We start from the raw sequence: 26,167 nt of genomic DNA on the forward strand, positions 1-26,167 counted from the left end.
CACCCCCAACCTCCACACCAGCACGGACCCCCCCCCCCCAACCTCCACCCCGGCACGGCACGGACCCCCCCAACCTCCACCCCAGCACGGACTCCCCCCCCCAACCTCCACCCCAGCACGGACCCCCACCCCCAACCTCCACCCCAGCACGGACCCCCCCCCCCAACCTCCACCCCGGCACGGCACGGACCCCCCCCAACCTCCACCCCAGCACGGACTCCCCCCCCAACCTCCACCCCAGCACGGACCCCCCCCCCAACCCCCAACCTCCACCCCGGCACGGCACGGACCCCCCCCAACCTCCACCCCGGCACGGCACGGACCCACCCCCCAACCTCCACCCCAGCACGGACCACCCCCCCCAACCCCCAACCTCCACCCTGGCACGGACCCCCATCCCCCCCAACCTCCACCCCGGCACGGACCCCCTCCCGGCACTCCCCCGGAGCCCAGCCTACTCTAACCACCACCCCCCCCCGCCGCACACACACACACACACAACCCGAGACACACCTCTCCTCACGCAATCAGACTGCGGCCACGCCATTGCCTGCCCAGAGCCAACCCCCCAGGCCGTCACTCACCTCCACGCTGGTCGGCGTGAACCTGGAGCACCGGGTCACGCCGATGAAAAGGAGGTTTAATTTACGTCGACGTGAACGGTCATCACGTCGATGGGACTTCGGCCCATCCGGAAGGGAGAATATCGGCAGGCCGAAAATTGGCTGCCTTGCGCAGACCCGTGACATTCTCCGCGGCAGCGACGCCATTAACGCCCCGCCGACTTTTCTCCCTTCGGCGACTTCGGCGGGGGCGGGGGCGGGATTCACGGCGGCCAACGGCCATTCTCCGACCCTCTGGGTCTTTGCTTCACCAGTCTGCCCCAAAACGTCTATGGAAACTCCTGAAAAAGGTCTGAGAGTCCGTTCCAGACGGGAGCTACCGAATGCGCGACCTTCTCCTCAATGGCCGCCACCGGAAGCCTCGTCCTTGCTTCTTCAATGGCCTTGGTAGATCTTTTCACAGTTGTTCCCTCTGCTGCTAGAATTCGCCTTTGATAGAGTCAAGTCAGATTGCAGCTTTAAGCTTGCCCTTCCCCCGCCAGCATGCTGGAAGAGGTTTTTGTCTAAACCTGCAGCGAAAGCCAAATCTTTCACTGTTTCTGCCGGGTCTGGTAGCCAAAAGACATAACATTCCTGGGGGACATTGTCAGGGGAATGTTGCAGTCTTCTTCCCACACCGGGAACTGTCAAACAAATGCCGTGGGGGCCCTGTAAAAGAGCCCAAAAGTCCGTTCCAAGCAGGTGCTGCCGAATATGTGACCTAGCTCTGCATAGCCGCACCCGGAAGTCCTCCACCTCGCCAATCACTGGACAATCGAAGAAAAAGAGGGGGAAATGTTATAGAATGGTTTAAGAAATTCTTTCCATCAAGCTGAGTGCAGGAGGCAGCAACAAATATAACCTTCAAAGGGATATGACAGGAACAAAATGTTCAACATATATTTTTTAAAACTGGCAGATCTGAGGAACGTTAATGGTGTGGGGGTGGTGTCCCAAAGCAACATCTATTGTCTGGAGTGGAATTAATAGAAAGTTGCTCAAGGTGATAACAGGTTTCTGAGGAAGGAGGAAGTGAATGGTTGATGGGGACTTTTTGCACCATTGTTAATTCTATTTCTCAGTCCTTCAACACTGAACAATCTAGACATTGGATACACAAATTGAAAACGTTATCAAATTTAACCTTATTTGAAAAAGATTGTTTTGCGTGACACCTAGTTCTTTCAATGAGAGTGTTCCACGGGCTTCATTTTCCCTAATAGATGACTCATGCCTTCACCCATTGTCCATACAAGTACACATATTGGGGCCAAGAAAAGCCATCAGCATTGTGAAAATGTAGCAATTTATCTTTTCACCCCCTAGAACCCCGAGACTAATTAGAATATCCAGCCTGCCAGCAAACTAGACATCAGGGCACTCTGCAAAGATCTTGCACAGAACCTTGGACCTCTCCACAATTCAGATCCTCACTGAAAGAAGTTGCTGAGCCTTTTGGGCTCAGTTTATTAAGCTACTTTTTTGAAGTACCTTTAAAAGCGAAATGACACACTGCTGATCATCAACAGGTCCAATACTGGATGCTGAATTGGTAGCAAATCAATCACTGCACACAGTTTACAAGCTGAGTTTGAGACAAACACTTAAAGAAATAACTACAACAAATACAACTACATCGGAATCCTGTGCTTTGATATTCTGACAGATGAAATGCAACCCTGGGCACATTAGTTATTTCGTGGAACCGAAAGAGACAATTACCCAAGAAAACAACTGAAGAGGTTAAAAAAAAAAGTGAAGAACCATTCAGCGTTCCAAAAACTATGGGAGGAATTCTCCGACCTCCGCGCCGAAATCGTGCTCGGAGCGGGGGCGGAGAATAACCCAAAATAGGCTCCCACGCCGGCACGCGATTCTCCAGCGACCAGAGAATCGGCGCCAGTCACGCGCGCGCGATCGACGCGGCGCCAGTCGGAGGCCATTGAAAGCGGCCCCCGCAGCGATTCTCCGCGCTCGACGGGCCGAGTCCCACCGGCATAGTTCCTATGTTCTCCCACCCGGCGGGACCTCGGCGTTCTGGCTGCGGGGGCAGTCCTGGTTGGGGGGGGGGGGGGGGGGGGGGGCGGGAGGATCCAACTCCGCGGGAGCCTCCACGGTGGCTAGGCCTGCGATCGGTGGCTACCGATCGGTGGGCGTGCTCATTCTGGGGAGGGCCTATGTTCCTCCGCGCCTGTTCTGGGTTGTTACCCATGCCACGTGATAGCGAGACGAGGAATAGGGAGAGAGAGGAGTTGAACACGTGGCTACAGGGATGGTGCAGGAGGGAGGGTTTCAGATTTCTGGATAATTGGGGCTCATTCTGGGGTCAGTGGGACCTCTACAAACGGGATGGTCTACACCTGGACCAGAGGGGTACCAATATCTTGGCGGGGAAATTTGCTAATGCTCTTCGGGAGGGTTTAAACTAGTTCAGCAGGGGCTTGGGAACCTGAATTGTAGCTCCAATATACAGGAGGTTGAGAGTAGTGAGGTCATAAGTAAGGTTTCAAAGTTGCAGGAGTGTACCGGCAGGCAGGAAGGTGATTTAAAATGTGTCTTCTTCAATGCCAGGAGCATCCGGAATAAGGTGGGTGAACCTGCGGCATGGGTTGGTACCTGGGACTTCGATGTTATGGCCATTTCGGAGACATGGATAGAGCAGGGACAGGAATGGTTGTTGCAGGTGCCGGGGTTTAGATATTTCAGTAAGCTCAGGGAAGGTGGTAAAAGAGGGGGAGGGGTGGCATTGTTAGTCAAGGACAGTATTACGGTGGCAGAAAGGACGTTTGATGAGGACTCGTCTACTGAGGTAGTATGGGCTGAGATTAGAAACAGGAAAGGAGTGGTCACCCTGTTAGGGGTTTTCTATAGACCTCTGAAAAGTTCCAGAGATGTAGAGGAAAGGATTGCAAAGATGATTCTGGATAGGAGCGAAAGCAACAGGGTAGTTGTTATGGGGGACTTTAACTTTCCAAATATTGACTGGCAATGCTATAGTTCGAGTACTTTAGATGGGTCCATTTTTGTCCAATGTGTGCAGGAGGATTTCCTGACACAGTATGTAGATAGGCCAACGAGAGGCGAGGCCATATTGGATTTGGTACTGGGTAATGAACCAGGACAGGTGTTAGATTTGGAGGTAGATGAGCACTTTGGTGATAGTGACCACAATTCGATTATGTTTACTTTAGTGATGGAAAGGGATAGGTATATACCGCAGGGCAAGAGTTATATCTGGGGGAAAGACAATTATGATGCGATGAGGCAAGACTTAGGATGCATCAGATGGAGAGGAAAACTGCAGGGGATGGGCACAATGGAAATGGGGAGCTTGTTCAAGGAACAACGACTGCGTGTCCTTGATAAGTATGTACCTGTCAGGCAGGGAGGAAGTGGTCGAGCGAGGGAACCGTGGTTTACTAAAGCAGTCGAAACACTTGTCAAGAGGACGAAGGAGGCTTATGTAAAGATGAGACATGAAGGTTCAGTGAGGGCGCTCAAGAGTTACAAGTTAGCTAGGAAGGACCTAAAGAGAGCTAAGAAGAGCCAGGAAGGGACATGAGAAGTCTTTGGCAGGTAGGATCAAGGATAACCCTAAAGCTTTCTATAGATATGTCAGGAATAAAAGAATGACTAGGGTAAGAGTAGGGTCAGTCAAGGACAGTAGTGGGAAGTTGTGCTTGGAGTCCGAGGAGATAGGAGAGGTACCAAATGAATATTTTTCGTCAGTATTCACACAGGAAAAAGATAATGTTGTCGAGGAGAATACTGAGATTCAGGCTACTAGACTAGAAGGGCTTGAGGTTCATAAGGAGGAGCAATTCTGGAAAGTGTGAAAATAGATAAGTCCCCTGGGCCGGATGGGATTTATCCTAGGATTCTCTGGGAAGCTAGGGAGGAGATTGCTGAGCCTTTGGCTTTGATCTTTAAGTCATCTTTGTCTACAGGTATAGTGCCAGAAGACTGGAGGATAGCAAATGTTGTCCCCTTGTTCAAGAAGGGGAGTAGAGACAACCCAGGTAACTATAGACCAGTGAGCCTTACCTCTGTTATGGGCAAAATCTTGGAAAGGTTTATAAGAGATAGGATGTATAATCATCTGGAAAGGAATAATTTGATTAGAGATAGTCAACACGGTTTTGTGAAGGGTAGATCGTGCCTCACAAACCTTATTGAGTTCTTTGAGAAGGTGACCAAACAGGTGGATGAGGGTAAAGCAGTTGATGTGGTGTATATGGATTTCAGTAAAGCGTTTGATAAGGTTCCCCAAGGTAGGCTACTACAGAAAATACGGAGGCATGGGATTCCGGGTGATTTAGCAGTTTGGATCAGAAATTGGCTAGCTGGAAGAAGACAAAGGGTGGTGGTTGATGGGAAATGTTCAGACTGGAGTCCAGTTACTAGTGGTGTACCACAAAGATCTGTTTTGGGGCCACTGCTGTTTGTCATTTTTATAAATGACCTGGAGGAGGGCGTAGAAGGATGGGTGAGTAAATTTGCAGATTACACTAAAGTCGGTGGAGTTGTGGACAGTGCGGAAGGATGTTACAAGTTACAGAGGGACATAGATAAGCTGCAGCGCTGGGCTGAGAGGTGATAAATGGAGTTTAATGCAGAAAAGTGCGAGATGATTCATTTTGGAAGGAATAACAGGAAGACAGAGTACTGGGCTAATGGTAAGATTCTTGGCAGTGTGGATGAGCAGAGAGATCTCGGTGTTGATGTTCATAGATCCCTGATAGTTGCCACTCAGGTTGAGAGGGTTGTTAAGAAGGCGTATGGTGTGTTAGCTTTTATTGGTAGAGGGATTGAGTTTCGGAGCCATGAGGTCATGTTGCAGCTGTACAAAACTCAGGTGCGGCCGCATTTGGAGTATTGCGTGCAATTCTGGTCGTCGCATTATGGGAAGGATGTGGAAGCATTGGAAAGGGTGCAGAGAAGATTTACCAGAATGTTGCCTGGTATGGAGGGAAGATCTTATGAGGAAAGGCTGAGGGACTTGAGGCTGTTTTCGTTAGAGAGAAGAAGGTTAAGAGGTGACTTAATTGAGGCATACAAGATGATCAGAGGATTGGATAGGGTGGACAGTGAGAGCCTTTTTCCTCAGATGGTCATGTCTAGCATGAGGGGACATAGCTTTAAATTGAGGGGAGATAGATATAAGACAGATGTCAGAGGTAGGTTCTTTACTCAGAGAGTAGTAAGGGCGTGGAATGCCCTGCCTGCAACAGTAGTGGACTCGCCAACACTAAGGGCATTCAAATGGTCATTGGATAGACATATGGACGATAAGGGAATAGTGTAGATGGGTTTTAGAGTGGTTTCACAGGTCGGCGCAACATCGAGGGCCGAAGGGCCTGTATTGCGCTTTAATGTTCTATGTTCCTCTGGCCCCTGTAGGGCACCGCCATGTTGCGAGGGGGCCAGCGCGAAGACGGCCGCCGCGTGCATGTGCAGCCGCGCAGTCTGTACTGCAGGGCCCCGCCGGCAGCCAGAGCTGCGGGATGCACGCCGGGGCCCTGCTGGCCCCCTTGAGGATGGAGAATCACCCGGACTTTGTAGGAAAAAGTCCGGAGTGATTCCCGCCCGTTTTCCGGTGGGCGTAGGGTCTTAGTCCCCAGAAGGGAGAATTCATTCTCATGTTCTCCTGCTGGAGCTGAATTGTACCTGGGAGCCCAAATCAGGAAGTGATTCCCAATCCTTCGCCATGCCAATTTATGCATGGCAAGCATTATCAGGCCACCATTTTGAGCTAGTCTGTGCGGGGCTTCTTATTTAGGGTGTCTCTGTGGAGTTCAATTTATTTAGGTGGTCTGTCGGGGGTCTCTTTATTTAAGGGGTCCCTGGCGGGAAGGGGGGTGCCTGGGCAGGTCTTGCATTGAGGAGGGAGCAGCTCTCGGATTGACTTTGAAGAGTTACCCACTTGGTCCACTTCGTGATCCATCTAGCTGGGCCGCTATTGTCAGGATCAGTCGTGATTCTCACTCACGTGATTCCCGCCCAGAGGTCCAGAGAATCACGAGGGCCAAGAGAATATGGTGCCCACCCACTAAATGGATGCAAATGGGACTTTAATGACCCATTTGCATCTTCCCGCTGCCGCGGGGTGTGAACCTCGATCCTGACGCCAGCCAGGGGCCGCAGCATTGGAAACGGACGGTGCCCAGCGCCAATTCCATTTTCTTCACAATGCTGGATTCTCTGCCTCATCAGTAACTCCGCTACCAGCGGCGCGAGGCAGAGGATTTTGCCCCATATTTCTAAACATGGCACAACTAACCAAAAGGTTGAAGTTTCAAGTGAAACTGAAGACAGGAAAGAAGGAATTGACATAAATAACGGAACAATATCCGAGAATTCTGGAGGAATGGCAATATCAGAAGAACATAGATATATATTTTTGGAATCTAAAGTAATTTTTTCTAAACATATTTATTCCAATTAGGATAAGCTTTGTGCTCAAGGGAAATATTTACGACATTTTTTTCTGTTTAGGGTTTGCTGACAAGGCCGTGGTACATTATCTTAAATATACCATAATATCAGTGGTGTTACGATCACGGACCAGACCCCATCATTTGTTAGGATACCGGACAAGAACCCTAAACACTTCTTAAAATTATTAAAACTGATAGGAAAAGATACCTCGCTCCAGGAGTGATTCCATTGGCCAATGGGTATCTTTTATATGAAAACAAATTTTATTTTTTTATTTTTTTCATTCATTACTTTATCAGGGTTACAAAGCCAGAGCTCAGAGTGTGGACAGGGGTGAACCCCTAATCCAGCTCCTTGCCTGCTCCAAAAAACAATTCAAATTGAATCCAATTCATGGTCCCCACAAGAGAGACATACCAGATCCAGGCATTACACCTGATACCACGCTCATCTTAGCCAAAAGGCCGAGAAGCGCTACACACTTTATTTTTAACACTGGATGAAATACATAAACACCACAGAAAATAACTTACAATTAACAGTTAATTTAACAATAAAAGAAAACACTTTAACTTCTAACTGATACCTTCTCTATTGCCAATTATCAAAGCTCATCACAGGTCAAAAGCAACTCATAAATAAAGTTAGCAAACACAATCTTCCAAGATAGAGATTTCTTGGAAAATACTGCCTGGAGAGAGAGAGAGAGAGAAACACTTTCAGACATCAGCGGGAAGTCTTGTTAACTTTGGGAGAAAACTGATTAACCTGACAGCCTTTGGCAAAAGCTCCTATTCAGCTTCAAGCTTCTAGCAAGAACTAAAAGCCAAACTGCCTGCTGCAGACCTGGCTCCTCCCATTAATTACATCATCTCTATCCCACTAACTGAGTTATGACCATCTTACTAGAGCTAACTGCAACTCTCAATTATCTAAACCCAAGGGAACCTGCTTTCTATAAACAAAATTCCAGCAGATCTGCATAGGTAAATAATATACATCGTAATTGAACCTTCTGCAGACACAAAGCCTGGTTCTACCTTAAAACAAGATTTTAAAAATATTACTGCAACAATATATACCTTAACCCAGACTTTTAGTATCATTACTGCAAAAGATAGATTAAATTTCCAACATTTATCATGGGGACATGGTGACATAGTGGTAATGTAATGGGACATAATCAGAAACCCAGGCTAATGCTTTGGTGACATAAGTTCAAATTCCACAATGGCAGTTGCTGGAATTTAAATTCAATTAATAAATCTGGAGTGTGAAGCTCGTCTCAATAACGGTGACCATGAAACGATTGTCATAAACATTTTCATAAGGACCTTCTGGTTCACTAATGTCCTTTAGGGAAGGAAATCTGCCATCCTTACCTGGTCTGACCTACATGTGACTCCAGACCCACAGCTTATGTGGTTGACTCTTAAATGCCCTCTGGAATGGCCTAACGATCCACTCAGTTCAAAGGAAATTAGGGATGGGCCACAAATGCTGACCCAGCCAGTGGCACCCACATCCCATCAGATCATTTTTTTTAAAATTGTGACATAACACCAATATATTATACCATCTTTAATATACAGTACCTTCTTAAATATACCAAAAATCTGCATAAATCAAAGATCGGAAAAAGTGTGCCACCCACTGATTCGGCACATATGCCTGTTGCAGAAGCATCACAATTTTCTCATCGGCTCAACAAATTAAGTTAATTATTTCTTTTCTCTCAAGGTGTCGGTTGTGGCTCAATGGTCACACCCTTGCCTGGGTCAAAGGTTCATCCCAAGTGAGAGACGTGGGCTGCAGATGTCGGTTGACACTTCAATGCATTGCAGTAAATCCTCACTCAAAGTTGGGATTGCATTCCTGAAAATCGTGACCATAAATAAAGCAACTTTAAGTGAATTATCGATTCTTCAGGAAAGCTATGTTAAAAATGAATTTAGATTTTTTTTTTGGGACATTTCTTGCCTGCATCAAGCCAATGTACAGGTTAAATACTGTACTGTATATGTGTTGTACTGTGTATTCCGAGCTGAAATAACATATACAATTAAATAAAATACTAAATATAAAATACATACTTGTGGTAGTATGTATTAGGGGTCATGTGGGACTGGAAGCCCTAATGTCATTGGCTGACAGATCCCGGGTCCTGGTTGGCCGTTGACCTCTAGCTCCGCCCTGAAGGCGGAGTATAAGAAGCCGGAGTCCTCCCCCGCAGGCCATTCTACTATCGAGCTGCAGGGGAACAGACACGCTTAATAAAGCCTCATCGACTTCACTCTATTCGTCTCACGGAGTCTTTGTGCGCTACAATTTATTAAGCATGCCTAAAAAGGACTATGGAACTCAGGATCATCCCGGAATGCCTGAGGATCAGCCCCCACGCAGTGAACGTGGCAGCAGCCTTCAAGCACTGGCAGACTTGTTTCGAGGCCTACCTCAGAACGGCCACCGGCTGGGTCACAGAAGACCAAAAACTACTGGTCCTGCACTCGAGGGTGAGCACGGAGATTTTCTCCCTCATCGAAGACGCGGAGGATTTCCAGACGGCGTTCGCAGCACTGAAAAGTCTCTATGTCCGCCCAGTTAACCAAATCTACGCTCGCTACCAGCTCGCAACGAGACGGCAAGGTCCCGGAGAATCGATGGACGAATTCTACGCCGCGCTGCTGAATTTGGGACGAGCCTGCAGCTGCCCTTCGGTGAACGCAAATGAACACACGGACATGTTAATGCGCGATGCTTTTGTGACAGGTATGAATTCCTCCCAAATCCGCCAAAGACTTCTAGAAAGAGAGTCGCTAGGACTCTCAGAGGCCCGGGCCCTAGCAGCCTCCCTAGACGTGGCCGCGCGTAATACCCGCGCCTACGGCCCCGACCGCGCGGCTGCCCATTGGGCTCCGTACGTACCCGTCGCGACAAACCCACCCCCCCCCCCTGGACACCCCACAGGCTTGCGCGATCCAAACACCAAGTCGCACCGGGGGCGCCCGCTGCTATTTCTGCGGCCAGGCGAAACACCCCCGGCAGCGCTGCCCGGCCCGCGCAGCAACCTGCAAGAGCTGCGGGAAAAAGGGCCATTTCGCGGTTGTGTGCCGGTCCCGCGAGGTCGCCGCTGTCCCGGGAGAACAGGGAGCCCTGCAAGCCGTTTACGCTCCCCAACTCCCCCCAGCGCCCCATGTGCGACCCGCAGGCGCAGCCGCTCTGGGTCCCGACCACCGCGGTCCCGGGAGAACAGGGAGCCCTGCACGCCGCTTACGCTCCCCAACCCCCCCCCCCGTCCCCACGTATGACCCGCTGGCGCTTCCACTTTGGGTCCCGACCACTGCTCTCCCCGGAGAAGAGGGAGTTCTGCGCGTCTCTAACGCCCCCCAAACCCCCCCCACCGCGCCCCACGTCTGACCCGCCGGCGCTACCAACTTGGGTCCCGACCACCGCTGTCCCCAGAGATGAGGGAGCCCCGCGCGGTCCTAACGCTCCCCAACCCCCCCAGCGCCCCATGTGCGACCCGCCGACGCCGCCATTTTGGGTCCCGGCCACCACGAGGGGAGGAAGGGCGCCGCCATCTTGGACCACCCCAGACCTGTACGATGCGTGGGGGCGGCCATTTTGTCCACCCCCACCGCCATCTTGTGACCCCCCAGCCATGTGCGATGTATGGGGGCAGCCATTTTGTTCATCCCCGATGCCATCTTGGACGGCAACAACGGACCCCACTCCACTACTACAACCACGTCTCGCTTCAATTACGCTCGATCAAGCTCGGCCCCGGACACTCCAGACGACGACGACAACGGTGCTAATAAACGGCCACGAGACACCATGCCTAGTCGACTCCGGGAGCACGGAGAGCTTTATCCACCCCGACACGGTAAGACGCTGTTCCTTCACCACCTATCCCAGCGCACAAAAGATTTCCCTAGCTGCAGGATCCCACTCCGTACAGATCCAAGGTTTCTGCATAGTTACCCTAACAGTGCAGGGGAGGGAGTTCAAAAACTACAAACTAAACGTCCTTCCCCAACTCTGCGCCCCCACTTTACTGGGATTAGATTTCCAGTGCAATCTACAGAGCCTTACGTTCAAATTTGGCGGCCCAATACCCCCACTCACTATCTGCGGCCTCGCAACCCTCAAGGTGCAACCCCCGTCCTTGTTTGCGAACCTCACCCCGGATTGCAAACCCATCGCCACTAGGAGCAGACGGTACAGCGCCCAGGACCGGACCTTCATTCGGTCCGAAGTCCAGCGGCTACTAAAGGAAGGCATAATCCAGGCCAGCAATAGTCCCTGGAGAGCACAGGTGGTAGTAGTGAAGACAGGGGAGAAACAAAGGATGGTCATAGACTATAGCCAGACCATCAACAGGTACACACAACTAGACGCGTACCTTCTCCCCCGCATATCCGACATGGTCAATCGGATTGCCCAATATAAAGTCTTCTCCACCGTGGACCTCAAGTCCGCCTACCATCAGCTCCCCATCCGCCCAAGTGACCGCAAGTACACAGCCTTCGAGGCAGACGGGCGATTATACCATTTCCTAAGGGTCCCATTTGGCGTCACAAACGGGGTCTCGGTCTTCCAACGGGAGATGGACCGAATGGTTGATCAACATGGGTTGCGGGCCACGTTCCCGTATCTCGACAATGTGACCATCTGCGGCCACAACCAGCAGGACCACGACGCCAACCTCCAAAAATTCCTCCAGACCGCCAAAGCCTTGAACCTCACGTACAACGAGGACAAGTGCGTTTTTAGCACCAACCGGCTAGCCATTCTGGCCTACGTAGTGCGCAATGGGATAATAGGCCCCGACCCCGAACGTATGCGCGCCCTCATGGAATTTCCCCTCCCACACTGCCCAAAAGCCCTGAAACGCTGCCTGGGTTTTTTTTCATACTACGCCCAGTGGGTCCCCCAGTACGCAGACAAGGCCCGCCCCCTAATACAGACCACGACCTTCCCTCTGTCGACAGAGGCTTGCCAGGCCTTCAGCTGCATCAAAGCGGATATCGCAAAGGCCACGATGCACGCCATCGACGAGTCCCTCCCCTTCCAGGTCGAGAGCGACGCCTCCGACGTAGCTCTAGCGGCCACCCTTAACCAAGCGGGCAGACCCATGGCCTTTTTCTCCCGGACCCTCCACGCCTCAGAAATCCGCCACTCCTCAGTGGAAAAGGGAGCCCAAGCCATAGTGGAAGCTGTGCGACATTGGAGGCATTACCTGGCCGGCAGGAGATTCACTCTCCTCACCGACCAACGGTCGGTAGCCTTCATGTTCGATAATGCACTGCGAGGCAAAATCAAAAACGACAAGATCTTAAGGTGGAGGATCGAGCTCTCCACCTTCAACTACGAGATTTTGTATCATCCCGGAAAGCTGAACGAGCCGTACGATGCCCTATCCCGCGGCACATGTGCCAACGCACAAATTAACCGCCTGCAAACCCTCCACGAGGACCTCTGCCACCCGGGGGTCACTCGGTTTTTCCACTTTATCAAGTCCCGCAATCTCCCATACTCTTTAGAGGAGGTCCGTACAGTCACAAGGGACTGCCACATCTGCGTGGAATGCAAACCGCATTTTTTCAGGCCGGATGGTGCGCACCTGATTAAGGCTTCCCGCCCCTTTGAACGCCTTAGTCTCGATTTCAAAGGGCCCCTCCCCTCCACCGACCGCAACACATACTTTCTTAATGTGGTGGACGAATACTCCCGCTTCCCATTCGCCATTCCCTGCTCTGACATGACCGCGGCCACAGTCATTAAAGCCCTGAACACCATCTTCACACTGTTCGGTTGCCCCGCATACGTCCACAGCGACAGGGGGTCCTCTTTCATGAGTGACGAGCTGCGCCAGTTCCTGCTCAGCAAGGGCATAGCCTCAAGCAGGACGACCAGCTACAACCCCCGGGGGAACGGGCAAGTAGAGAGGGAGAACGGGACGGTCTGGAAGACCGTCCTACTGGCCCTACGGTCCAGGGACCTCCCAGTTTCACGGTGGCAGGAGGTCCTCCCGGACGCTCTCCACTCCATCCGGTCGCTATTATGTACGAGCACTAATCAAACGCCTCATGAGCGTCTCCTTGTCTTCCCTAGGAGGTCCTCCTCTGGAACGTCGCTGCCGACCTGGCTGGTGGCCCCAGGACCCATCTTGCTCTGAAAGCATGTGCGGGCACACAAGGCGGACCCGTTGGTCGAAAGGGTTCACCTCCTCCACGCGAACCCGCAGTACGCTTACATGGAGTACCCCGACGGCCGACAGGACACGGTCTCCCTGCGGGATCTGGCACCCGCCGGCAACACACCCCCCCGACACCATTCACCCAACACCCACCCTTCCTGCCACCGCCGCACCCCGCGACCGCCCCCTTCCCAGGAGGATCGGTTCCCCTCCCCTCAGGCCCGACCAAGAATAAAGCCCAAGCTGAAACCGTAAGGCTCCCGGAGACGACAACACCGGTACAAGCACCACCACCACCACCGGGGCCGAGGCGATCGACACGGACGACCAGACCGCCCGACCGACTCGTGGCATCGATCTAAATCAATATATGGACTTTTCACAAGAACATTTTGCTTTTCTCCCGATACCTTCTGTAAATAGTTGAAACAGGACAAAATTGTACAATACTGTATTGCCATGTGAATGTTTTCCTCCCAGGACCAGCCCTGTAAACCCTTACCACCATACGAAGCATCACCCCGCCGGGTTCAATTTTGACAAGGGGTGAATGTGGTAGTATGTATTAGGGGTCATGTGGGACTGGAAGCCCTAATGTCATTGGCTGACAGATCCCGGGTCCTGGTTGGCTGTTGACCTCTAGCTCCACCCTGAAGGCGGAGCATAAGAAGCCGGAGTCCTCCCCCGCAGGCCATTCTACTATCGAGCTGCGGGGGAACAGACACGCTTAATAAAGCCTCATCGACTTCACTCTATTCGTCACACGGAGTCTTTGTGCGCTACAATACTGTCGGTAGATACTTTAGGAATTTTCCCAGCAGAATTTCTTTTAAAACAAATGCCGTGTATTCCTAAATGCTGGCATTCAGAAATGAAATAGTCTTTAAAATAGAATAAACTTAATCTAAAAAGTACAATGCACATGCAAATACTGTAAATGTAAAAAGAATACACTCACCAGCTGCCTGGTTTTGGATTGACCCGGCTCCATCTATTGGCTGAGGTTGGCAAGTGTTGGTCGCAGTTGAAGAAGCCCAGGATTTCAGTGGGACCTGAGAGTGGGAGCGGAGGAAAGAGGAGTCGGCTGAAAACGTCCTAGCTGGGGGCGGGGAACACCGGGGACCGTGTCCATGATAGAAAAGGCTCAACTAGCTGACTTCCAGCATCACTCCGAACAAGTTACATGGTAAGAACTCCCAAAATATATCAAGTGAATTCAATCTTCAATCATAGACTTGGCAAACAAAGAATGAGCAGTTTTGTGCCAATCATTAAAAACAGGCACTTTTTAATCTTCCAACTGGTAAACAGAGTTAAATTTCTCCCACCAGCAACCTTCTGACCAAAAATCAAACCCATATAAAAATATTCTCAAAACACTATAACCGCAGAAACACACCCTGTAATATTAAACAAACAATCCACTACTATTCAATGTCCAATAACGTCAATTTAAAAAAAAATTCCAACACTCCATCCCCTAGATCCTCTGACACTGTATTACGCTTAATCCCACCTTTGTCGCTCGTACCATACCAAACATCACAAACTATGCTTCAGAGCTCAAATAACCTGTAATCAACACTGTGACAGATCATGTTGAACACTTCATCCCAATCTCAGCCATTTAAACTTTGAACTTCTTGATAAGACCACATTTGGAATACCATATGCTCATCTTTGGCACATCAATGCATCCTTCATGGTTCAGAGCAGAACATCAAGTATGATTCCGTGAATTAGAAATCAAGGAAGTTACATTTCATCAGATTCCTTTTGCAACTTTGAGGGAATTACCAGCGGAGCATCCAGGAAAATGGCAGAGAGCTGAGACTTCCTCTTTGCAGTGTGGCACTATGCTGTTGGACTAGATAACGTGATATTTGGATCAAAATACCTGGCCTACAGACTGATTGACAATATACTGGTGGAAACGTGTGGAGAAGATGGGGGCCTTGGGAAGAACTCCCTGTTGCCTCTTTTTGAGAAGGTCCACCACATCATGTGCCAATCAGGTACCTGACAGGCCAGCAGTATGCCATCCTCTGGGATCAAGAGCAATCAGAGGCCGCCGTTTTTTCTGTACAGAGCAACATCACTGCCAAGGATATTGGTGCTGCACCACCCAAGGCCTCGGATGATGGAGGGACCCAGGCACAAATGTGTAATGGTGGGAAGAGGAGGTCACTGGAAAGAGGGTGAGGGCGTGGTCAATAAGGGCAGAGGTGGCTGTCAGAAAGCCCCTCACTTCCCGATGCCGGGTCCTTCGATTGGGCTCTGAGTGCCTTTGAATAAGGGATCTCCCCCCGGAGCCCACAGCAATATACCAGGATTTGGTTATGACCTTCCCCGTATGGTTATCCCCTGTCCACCTGTGGGTTAAGATCAGCGGCTGCAGGATAAGGCCCATAAATGGACATTAATCACCCACATACGATGGCAGGACGGCAAGCTGCCTGGAGGCATTCCTGAGAGGATGGAAGATTCCCCCAATTGCCACTGTCCCACCCAATTAAATCTCCTCCTGTCGTCAAACCCGCATCGGAGGAAGACTCAGGATTCTACCAGTTGTTCATAATCTAAACATCCGTATTGCGATAAAATTTCTTTAAATAATGGAGTTTCCAAAATCTTTCTACTCTGTTTATTCCAATCATGGTGCTTTTGCAGTTCACATTAAATTACTGGCTGAAATGGAAAATGATCTTGTCATGAGAAAATATCATGAGGTTTATTATTATTCTACACTTTTATGGCAAACTGCTTTGTGCTAAGATTGTTTAATCTTTAATACTGGGCAGTATTAGTGGGCAGCACGGTAGCATTGTGTGTGGGCAGCACGGTAGCATTGTGGATAGCACAATTGCTTCACAGCTCCAGGGTCCCAGGTTCGATTCTGGCTTGGGTCACTGTCTGTGAGGAGTCTGCACATCCTCCCCGTGTGTGCGTGGGTTTCCTCCGGGTGCTCCGGTTTCCTCCCACAGTCCAAAGATGTGCAAGTTAGGTGGATTGGCCATGATAAATTGCCCTTAGTGTCCAAAATTGCCCTTAGTGTTGGGTGGGGTTACTGGGTTATGGGGATAGGGTGGAGGTGTTGACCTTGGGTAGGGTGCTCTTTCCAAGAGCTGGTGTAGACTCGATGGGCCGAATGGCCTCCTTCTGCACTGTAAATTCTATGATAATCTATGAATACTCTATAAAACACTTTTAAAAAAATTATTTACTGCATTTGGACATAGTTTTTCAATCCGAAACAGATCAGGGCATGAAGAAAAACCTGGCATCAATCAGGGAAGATTAATAATCAATATTGCACAAAATGCAAAACAAGCAGAAAATACAAACTGCTGTTTTGTTCCTTGTTTAATAATTCACTGGCAGATCCAAATCATTTTAAAATATCATGCCATCTGTTTATTCTCTTAGCTGTAAGCACTAAGCAATTCTCTTGTTTCAGTTCATTTGTTGGAAGCCCATGAAATGTCCATTAGGCTACAATAATGATGCAAAGGAAAAAGCTGTTACACGTTTCAGCTGGTAGAGATGAGGGACTCAAGAATAATCAACTTTGTAAATGCGGCTGACGTTAATGTTCTGCATGAGTGAACTTTGATTGCCCTTTGGCCTGAAACTGGGACACGTCACAAATTTGGACGCGAGGACAACAGTTGCACCAGAGATGCACGATATTCTCCTGTTGCGTAGGTTGATGGGGTAATATTAGGAAAGAGGATTGAACCTCTAACTGTTAATTTTATAGAGGTTACTTAAGCACCCTGGAGTCAAATGAGTAGGAGAGAGGGCTTGCTGTCATTGGCATGGATAGCCCAAAGAATGGAGACACTTAAAACACAGCCAACTCTGAGTGAGAGTAAGCAATTTGATGCAGAACCTGTTAATTGTGGCTTTGTTGAAAAGTTGATCTGTAAATCTGCATATTCCTGCTGTGGTCCCAGTGGAAGAACTAGGCCAGGATCAGAGTACAGCCTTAGGCCTCCAGTCTGCGATTCCATTATGTTCTACTGGGGAAAGAATCTTCTCCCCATCCCAAACATGACCATTGACCAAGGAAAGAGCTGGAGATTAGGAATCACCAAGTTGGAAGTTCCAGTGATCTGTTGTCTATCAATTGGGACCCAGCATGCCTGGTGACACTATGGTGTAGCTAAGGGCAGAAATGGGGCCCACCTGTATCCAGGCTGAGAATGAGATTTAAACCCTTGAAGAGTGTCCAAACTTGTAAAAATATTTTTTCAATGTATCCATTAGTAAAGGGGGTTCACAGAAAACGCCATAAAATCTTATTCAACGGGAGGGCGAAAGAGGCAGGAATGGCACAAAATAATACTTTTCTCAACTTAGATTGATGTGTTATGAACTCAAAAACTTCAGAAACCATTTTGTAGATTTCAGCATGTAAAATAATCCACCTTAAATAAATATTCAATTTGTGCACGATTATGGAATTGCAAAATGTCTATAGCCATTTTACTGGCTTATGAATAGAGGTGTTTATATAATCCCTAACATGTTATTGCTGTGGGACAACTTATAGAAATCTTACATTTACAAATAGACTGAAATATAATGACTTAATTACTTAAGTATTTATGAGTAATGGATCCTATTTTCAAATAGTCATACACAATTTTCTAATTTGATTGATTTCTTTAAGTTACATATAGATTTTGATTTACTACCTAACAACGGGCATCATTAGAATGTTCTTTTGTCACATTAGAGCCTAACATTGAATGATTGACGATCCATGAAAAGTTGTGGAGAGTCTGCCAGTTTACCCTCCTCCACCAAAACCCCCATCCCCATTTCTACATTTTCTCCATTTCTACGATTAATGTTGCAAAATGCAAGGTCAGCTGCAAACTGTTTCACTGTTATGTGGAAAATAGTGAAATTGTGCGTTTTGAGATTTATTTGTCAACTATAAAATAGCAGCAGATGGTTTCTCCTGCTTAAGTAACATTTTACTTCCACTAATCATATAATTTCAAATCAGCATTCAATTCTGACTAATTTGCTTAAGTCAGTCAATTTGATCTCCAAGAATATTTTGTCTGGGCAATTATCAAAATAATTCCCATCGAGCCATATGCCATCCTACTTTGCTACAGAACAAGTTTATTCAGTCCACACAGCAGAGAAGCTGGAAGAGGTCAACAGAGTCTGAGAGTTTTACAGCACAGAAAGAGGCCCTTCAGCCCATCATGTCTGTGCTGGCCATCAAGCACCTATCCATTCTAATCCAATTGTCCAGCGTTTGGTCCATGGCCTTGTACGCTATGGCCTTTGAAGTGCTCATTGAAATGCTTCTTAAATACTGAGGGTTCCCGCCCTCTTCAGAACCGCCAACTGGAAGATATTCTATCTCACTCTTGGCAAGATTAAATTTGGAACGTTGTGCACACATTTCTTCGCTCTACTGCCCGTGGAGCATTAATAATGCAGATAGGAGTTCAGGAAAGAGCAACTGGGATGATTCAAAGACATTGGGGGATATTGCCAGCCTGATGGTTCCTGAAGGAAAAAGAGGAGATTTGAGAAAAAAAAACTACTACCTCAATAAACTGAAAGGCTAACCATGCCAGATGTTTATTCCAAATTTATTACAAGTAGTTGTTTTTTTTGTTGTTGTTGTGGGTCATGTGATCCAGACTTGAGTTCCATTTTGGCCTCCTTGATAAATTTCCTTTTTGATCTGTAATCGGCCCTACTTCCTTATTTTACCACTCTTATGCTATGAATATATGTATGTACAACAGAACAGAACACACAGATCTGTTGCTGATGTCTTTAATAGTGAGGAAAACCTCTCAGAACCCTACATTTGCTTTCATGGATTATTGAGCCAATAACATAATTTAAATTTAATGAGAAGCTGAGATTGTGCAGGTTTGAGCAGATGACTCGACTTGGAACAGTGTCACAGAGTCATAGAGTTTTACAGCACAGAAAGAGGCCTTTCGGCCTATCGTGTCTGTGCTGGCCATCAAGCACCTATCCATTATAATCCCATTTTCCAGTCCTTGGTCCATAGCCTTGTATGCTATGGCTTTTCAAGTGATCATATAAATGCTTCTTAAATGTTGAGGGTTCACTCCTCTACCACCCTTTGAGACAGTGAGTCCCAGATTTTCACCAGCCACTGGGTGAAAAAGTTTCTCCTCAGATCCCCTCTAAACCTCCTGTCCATTACCTTCAATTTATGGTCCCTGGTATTGACCCCTCAACTAAAGGGAAATTTTCTTCCTGTCTATCCTATCAATGTCCATCATAATTTTGTACACCTCAATCAGGCCCCCACTTCTCTACTCTAAGGAGAACAACCACAGCCGAACCAGCCTCTCTTCATCGCTGAAATGCTCAGCCCAGGAAAACATCTTGGTGAATCTCCTCTGCACCCTTTTTAGTGCAATCACATTAATTTAATGAATAATCTTGTCGGCAGAGATACCCTTAGCTGAAACCACCTGATCACATTTACTTCCCATTCTTATAGGCAAAATATTATTCCTGTAAATGTGAATAATTAAATGATAACTTCTGGATATAAATGTAACTGGGATGTATCAGGAAGTTAGTATGTGTCAATCATAAGTGGGAGCATGAAAGACTGACAGTGAACGGAAAAGGAAATCCAAGTCTCCTGTATGTATATAAATAGCAGAACGGGGGAAAAGTGAGGAGTGGGACTGATTCAGGATCAAAAAGGTTCTAAGGAGGCAGGAGGCACAGCTGGAGTTCTACATAACCAATTTGTATCTGTTTTTACCAAAGATAATGCTAGCCATGTCAAAGTGGTAGGTAAGACTGGGCTAAAAATTGTTTTTTTTTTAAAAATGATTTGTATTTCTATAGTGCTTTACAATATCATGATATACCTCAAGCACTTTGCAGAAAATGAAATATTGCTGTGATGTATGTCATAATATACACCAGTATATCATGGTGCAGACACACACTGATGGACACACAGTGGGACCAATCAACATACACAACACCGCAGCCAATCACCAGTGAGAGCACACGCACTATAAAGACAGGGGACATCAGAGTTCCCGCTGATTCGAGTAGCAGCTAGCTAGGAGCACAGAGCTCACAGCCTGCATCACAGACATTCACCATGTGCTGAGTGCATCAACTGGTTAGGACAAGGCAAAGGTCTTTAGTAAAAGCTGGTATCGTATTTACCCACAGTTCAAGCATGTTTAAATAGTTAATCTTTTAATAAAATAGTGTTGCACTACTTCAAGTGTTGGTGACCTGTATGTGATCCAGAACACCCAACACATCAATGTAGAAAACACGGCAGCTAATTTGACAACAACAAACACCCAGAAACCTGCAACGTGGTAACGATCAGAGAATCTGTCTTTTTGATGCTGATTGAGGGATAAATATTGACCAGGGTCACCAGGTTTAATTTGCTTGCTCTTCTTCGTAATAGTGCGGTGAGGTCTCTTACATTCACTTGAAAAGGCAGGGGGCATCTTGATTTAACATTTCATCTGAAAAAGGCATCACTGGCAGCCTAAGTACTGCACTTGAGTGTCAGCCTGGATGTTTGTACTCGAGCCCTGGAGTGGGACTTGAACTTGTAACTTTATAACTCGAAGGTGACAGTGTTATCAGCTGGGCCACAGCTGTTCAAGAGGGCGTATAAAACATAAGAACATAAGAACTAGGAGCAGGAGTAGACCGTCTGGCCCCTCGAGCCCGCTCCACCATTCAATGAGATCATGGCTGATCTTTTGTGGACCCAGCTCCACTTTCTGGCCCGAACACCATAACCCTTAATCCCTTTATTCTTCAAAAAACTATCTATCTTTATCTTAAAAACATTTAATGAAGGAGCCTCTACTGCTTCACTGGGCAAGGAATTCCATAGATTCACAACCCTTTGGGTGAAGAAGTTCTTCCTAAACTCAGTCCTAAATCTACTTCCCCTGATTTTGAGGCTATGCCCCCTAGTTCTGAAGTAGGCTGACTCCACTTAAAGTTGTAAATTACCTGGACAAGAGGAGCTGAATGTGAAGATACCTAGAAAAACCAAAGGTGAAAAATACAGAGGCACCGGTTATCTTCCAAACATCTTCAGGTACAGGAGTGATGTCAGAGGACTAGAAAATTGCAAATGTTGCGTACTGTTGTTCAAGAAGGGCAGTGGTGCCCAAACTGGGGGGATGAGAACCCATTGGGGAGACAGAAACAACGAAGAAGATCATGAACTCCCCTTCCCTAGAGATTGCACCTTACTGCACTGATGCCCCCGGCAACCTCTGGTCCCAACATTGCCCTGCTCAACTCTCAATCTCAGGCTTTAAAAAATATATCCTTTGATTTAAAAAAAAAGAAAATTGTTTGCAAATATAATTCACATTGTTGAAACACGAGCAACAAAACCCAGTATCAATAATGAAGTTACTATAGTTTCAAGGCTTTTAATGCCACCTTTTCACTTTATAGGTTAACACTGGTTTGTATGTCCACCCTTATTTCCTAAAATTTGGCCATTTCACTTTCCATATACTGGCCCCGATTCTGCTGTTGAGTGCCCCTGGTGTGATGTGCAAATTGTGAGATTGCTTCGTTATAACCCGACTGGAGGCCACAGGGTCTGTATCCTCAGAGTCCCTGTGGCCTCACCCGAGTGCAATCTACCTACACGAGGGCGGAGCCACCCCCTTTAGCTGGGGCCTTTGGGACATAAATACTTCGGCCCAATTGTGGGCTTGGCGCAGGAGACCTTTTGGGGAGGTGTAATATAATAAGTAAAATAAATTTGAGTCATCGCTCCTTTGGGGTCACTCGCATGGAACTTTTAAAAAATAAATTTAGAGTACCCAATTCGTTTTTTCCAATTAAGGGGCAATTTAGCGTGGCCAATCCACCTAACCTGCACATCTTTGGGTTGTGGGGGCGAAACCCACACAAACATGGGGAGAATGTACAAACTCCATGTCATAATATACACCAGTACATTATGGTGCAGACACACACACACACACGCTGATGGACATACAGTGGGACCAATCAGCATACACAACACCGCAGCCAGTCACCAGTGAGAGCACACGCACTATAAAGACAGGGGACAGGAGAGTTCCCGCTCATTCTAGCAGCAGCCAGCTTCGGAACACAGAGCTCACAGCCTGCAACACAGACATTCACCATGTGCTGAGTGCATCACCTGGTTAGGACTAGGCAAGGGTCAACAGTTAAAGCTGGTATAGCATTTACCCACAGTTCAAGTATGTTAATATAGTTAACCTTCTAATAAAATAGAGTTGCACCACTTCCAGTGTTGGTGACCTGTTTGTGATCCAGAACACCCAACACATCACTCCACACAGACAGTGACCCAGAGCTGGGATCGAACCTGGGACCTCGGTGCCGTGAGGCAGCAGGGCTAACCCACTGCGCCACGATGCTGCCCTCGCGCTTGGAACTTTACGCTGTCAAGAGGGATGGGATTGGTCCCGCCTCCTGTGGAGTTTGTGTGACCCTGCAAGGAGCCATGTATCTAATTATCGTGGACGCCCATTCGAAGTGGATGGATGTCCACCAAATGACCATGGTGACATTGCGGGCCACTATTGAGTGGCTCAGACTAACCTTTAGTGTTCACGGGCTTCCCGAGGTGTTGGTATTGGACAGCGGCACAGATTTTATGAGTGTGGAATTCGCCGACTTTCTGAAGCAAAATAGGATTCGCCGTGTATGGACTACACCTTATCACCTGTCATCTAACGGATTGGGCGAATGGGCAGTGCAGACATTTAAGCTCGGCATGCGAAGACGGACCTCCAGTTCCCCGGCGATCCATCTGGACCGTTTTTGTTTCTATTACTGGACCACATCACCACCCAAGTGGCGCCCTCGGAATTGTTAATGGATCATCAGCTGGGCACGAGGTTAAGCCTCATCCTGCAGGCATCAGGGAAAAGGTCCGTGACCGACTGGAACACACTGAAACAAGACGGTCCAGACCCATCAGGGAATTTGTGGCAGGCGACGTGGTCTGCATCCGAAATTTCGCCAATGGGTTATTCCGGATCACAGGGACAGTGGTAAAGTGATCAGGACTAGTCTCGTACTCTGTACGAGTACAAGGTAAAGAATCGAACAGGCACCTGGACCACCTCTGCAGCAGAGCCTTACAGGTCCCCAAGGTCAAATCAAAGCCCTCATGACCGGTGTAGCTCCTTCCTCTGGAACAACCACCTGTAACACCCAATGAGTCAGCTGAGCCCCTTGATTTGGAGATGCCGGAGGTCAACTCATCTGACCCAGAATCAACCAGGGGGACTTTGCCGACAGCAGCGTGAACGGGTCAAGTAATGACTGCCGAGCCAGCTCAGTGGAACCACCCAGGCATTCGACCCGCAAACGTCGCTCCCCAGTTCATTACACCCCTTCGGACCCAGAACAGCGGGTGTTCAAGAGATAGCTCCGAACAAAGTGGGCGAAGGATATCTCCCCTCTTGCCGTCGAGATGGAAGACGTATGGGACTTTGGGGAGGGGTGTTATAACCTGATCGGAAGGCACAGGGTCTGAAACCTCAAAGTCCCTGTGGCCTCACCAGAGTACGATCTCCCCAGATGAGGGGGTGGAGCCACCCCTTTAAGCTAGGGGCCTCTGGAACATAAATACTCCAGCCCAAGTGTGAGCCAGGCGCGGGAGAAATTAGTTTTTCTTATAATCATCACTTCCATGTGTCGCTCGGCTGGAACTTTACACAAGTTGGTCATTGGGGCCAATGTGGAAGTTGGCCAACCAAGCACTGAAGATTTTCAAGCATGAAGAGAGAGCACTCAGGGTGTCCAGTAATAATAGCTTCATTGAGAATTTGGAGGCAGTTTTGCCAACACTTCGGGTTGTGGGCAGGGTCAAGGGAAATGCCGATTCGGGAAACCACAGATTTGAGCAGGGAGGTGGGATGGAAATTTTCGGAAATTGGAGGAGAAGGGGATTAAGACACGAAAAGATTTGTTTCTTAGGGATCGGTTTGCAGGACTGAAGGAACTGGAAGCGAAGTATGGGCTGGAGCAGGGGGAAATGTTTAGATACATGCAGGTTCAAGATTTTGCCAGAAAGGAGATACAGAGCTTCCCGGTGGAGCCGGCCTCCACATTGCTGGAGGAGGTGCCTACGACAGGGGCATTGGAGAAGGGGCTGAGGCCTTGACAGAAATCTTTGGATCCTCGCTGTCTTCAGGGGATGTCCCGGAGGACTGGAGAATAGCCAATGTTGTTCCTCTGTTTAAGAAGGGTGGCAGGGATAATCCCGGGAACTACAGGCCGGTGAGCCTTACTTCAGTGGTAGGGAAATTACTGGAGAGAATTCTTCGAGACAGGATCTACTCCCATTTGGAAGCAAATGGACGTATTAGTGAGAGGCAGCACGGTTTTGTGAAGGGGAGGTCGTGTCTCACTAACTTGATAGAGTTTTTCGAGGAGGTCACTAAGATGATTGATGCAGGTAGGGCAGTAGATGTTGTCTATATGGACTTCAGTAAGGCCTTTGACAAGGTCCCTCATGGTAGACTAGTACAAAAGGTGAAGTCACACGGGATCAGGGGTGAACTGGCAAGGTGGATACAGAACTGGCTAGGCCATAGAAGGCAGAGGGTAGCAATGGAGGGATGCTTTTCTAATTGGAGGGCTGTGACCAGTGGTGTTCCACAGGGATCAGTGCTGGGACCTTTGCTCTTTGTAGTATATATAAATGATTTGGAGGAAAATGTAACTGGTCTGATTAGTAAGTTTGCAGACGACACAAAGGTTGGTGGAATTGCGGATAGCGATGAGGACTGTCTGAGGATACAGCAGGATTTAGATTGTCTGGAGACTTGGGCGGAGAGATGGCAGATGGAGTTTAACCTGGACAAATGTGAGGTAATGCATTTTGGAAGGGCTAATGCAGGTAGGGAATATACAGTGAATGGTAGAACCCTCAAGAGTATTGAAAGTCAAAGAGATCTAGGAGTACAGGTCCACAGATCACTGAAAGGGGCTACACAGGTGGAGAAGGTAGTCAAGAAGGCATACGGCATGCTTGCCTTCATTGGCCGGGGCATTGAGTATAAGAATTGGCAAGTCATGTTGCAGCTGTATAGAACCTTAGTTAGGCCACACTTGGAGTATAGTGTTCAATTCTGGTCGCCACACTACCAGAAGGATGTGGAGGCTTTAGAGAGGGTGCAGAAGAGATTTACCAGAATGTTGCCTGGTATGGAGGGCATAAGCTATGAGGAGCGATTGAATAAACTCGGTTTGTTCTCACTGGAACGAAGGAGGTTGAGGGGCGACCTGATAGAGGTATACAAAATTATGAGGGGCATAGACAGAGTGGATAGTCAGAGGCTTTTCCCCAGGGTAGAGGGGTCAATTACTAGGGGGCATAGGTTTAAGGTGAGAGGGGCAAAGTTTAGAGTAGATGTACGAGGCAAGTTTTTTACGCAGAGGGTAGTGGGTGCCTGGAACTCACTACCGGAGGAGGTAGTGGAGGCAGGGACGATAGGGACATTTAAGGGGCATCTTGACAAATATATGAATAGGATGGGAATAGAAGGATACGGACCCAGGAAGTGTAGAAGATTGTAGTTTAGTCGGGCAGTATGGTCGGCACGGGCTTGGAGGGCCGAAGGGCCTGTTCCTGTGCTGTACATTTCTTTGTTCTTTGTTCTTTGTTTGTGTCAGTGGTTTACGAGCTATTTGGAAGAGGTGGCACCACTGGAAGGGATCAAAGCAAAGTGGGAGGAAGAGTTTGGAGAGGATATGGTGGTGGGGTTCTGGTGTGAGGTGCTCTGGAGAGTGAACGCCTCTGCCTCGTGCGTGAGGTTGGGGCTGATACAGCTTTAGGTGGTATACAGAGTGCCTCTCACGAGGGCGAGGATGAGCCAAT

This window comes from Scyliorhinus torazame, chromosome 16 (genome assembly GCF_047496885.1).
Source record: "Scyliorhinus torazame isolate Kashiwa2021f chromosome 16, sScyTor2.1, whole genome shotgun sequence".
In the NCBI taxonomy this organism is placed as follows: Eukaryota; Metazoa; Chordata; class Chondrichthyes; order Carcharhiniformes; family Scyliorhinidae; genus Scyliorhinus; species Scyliorhinus torazame.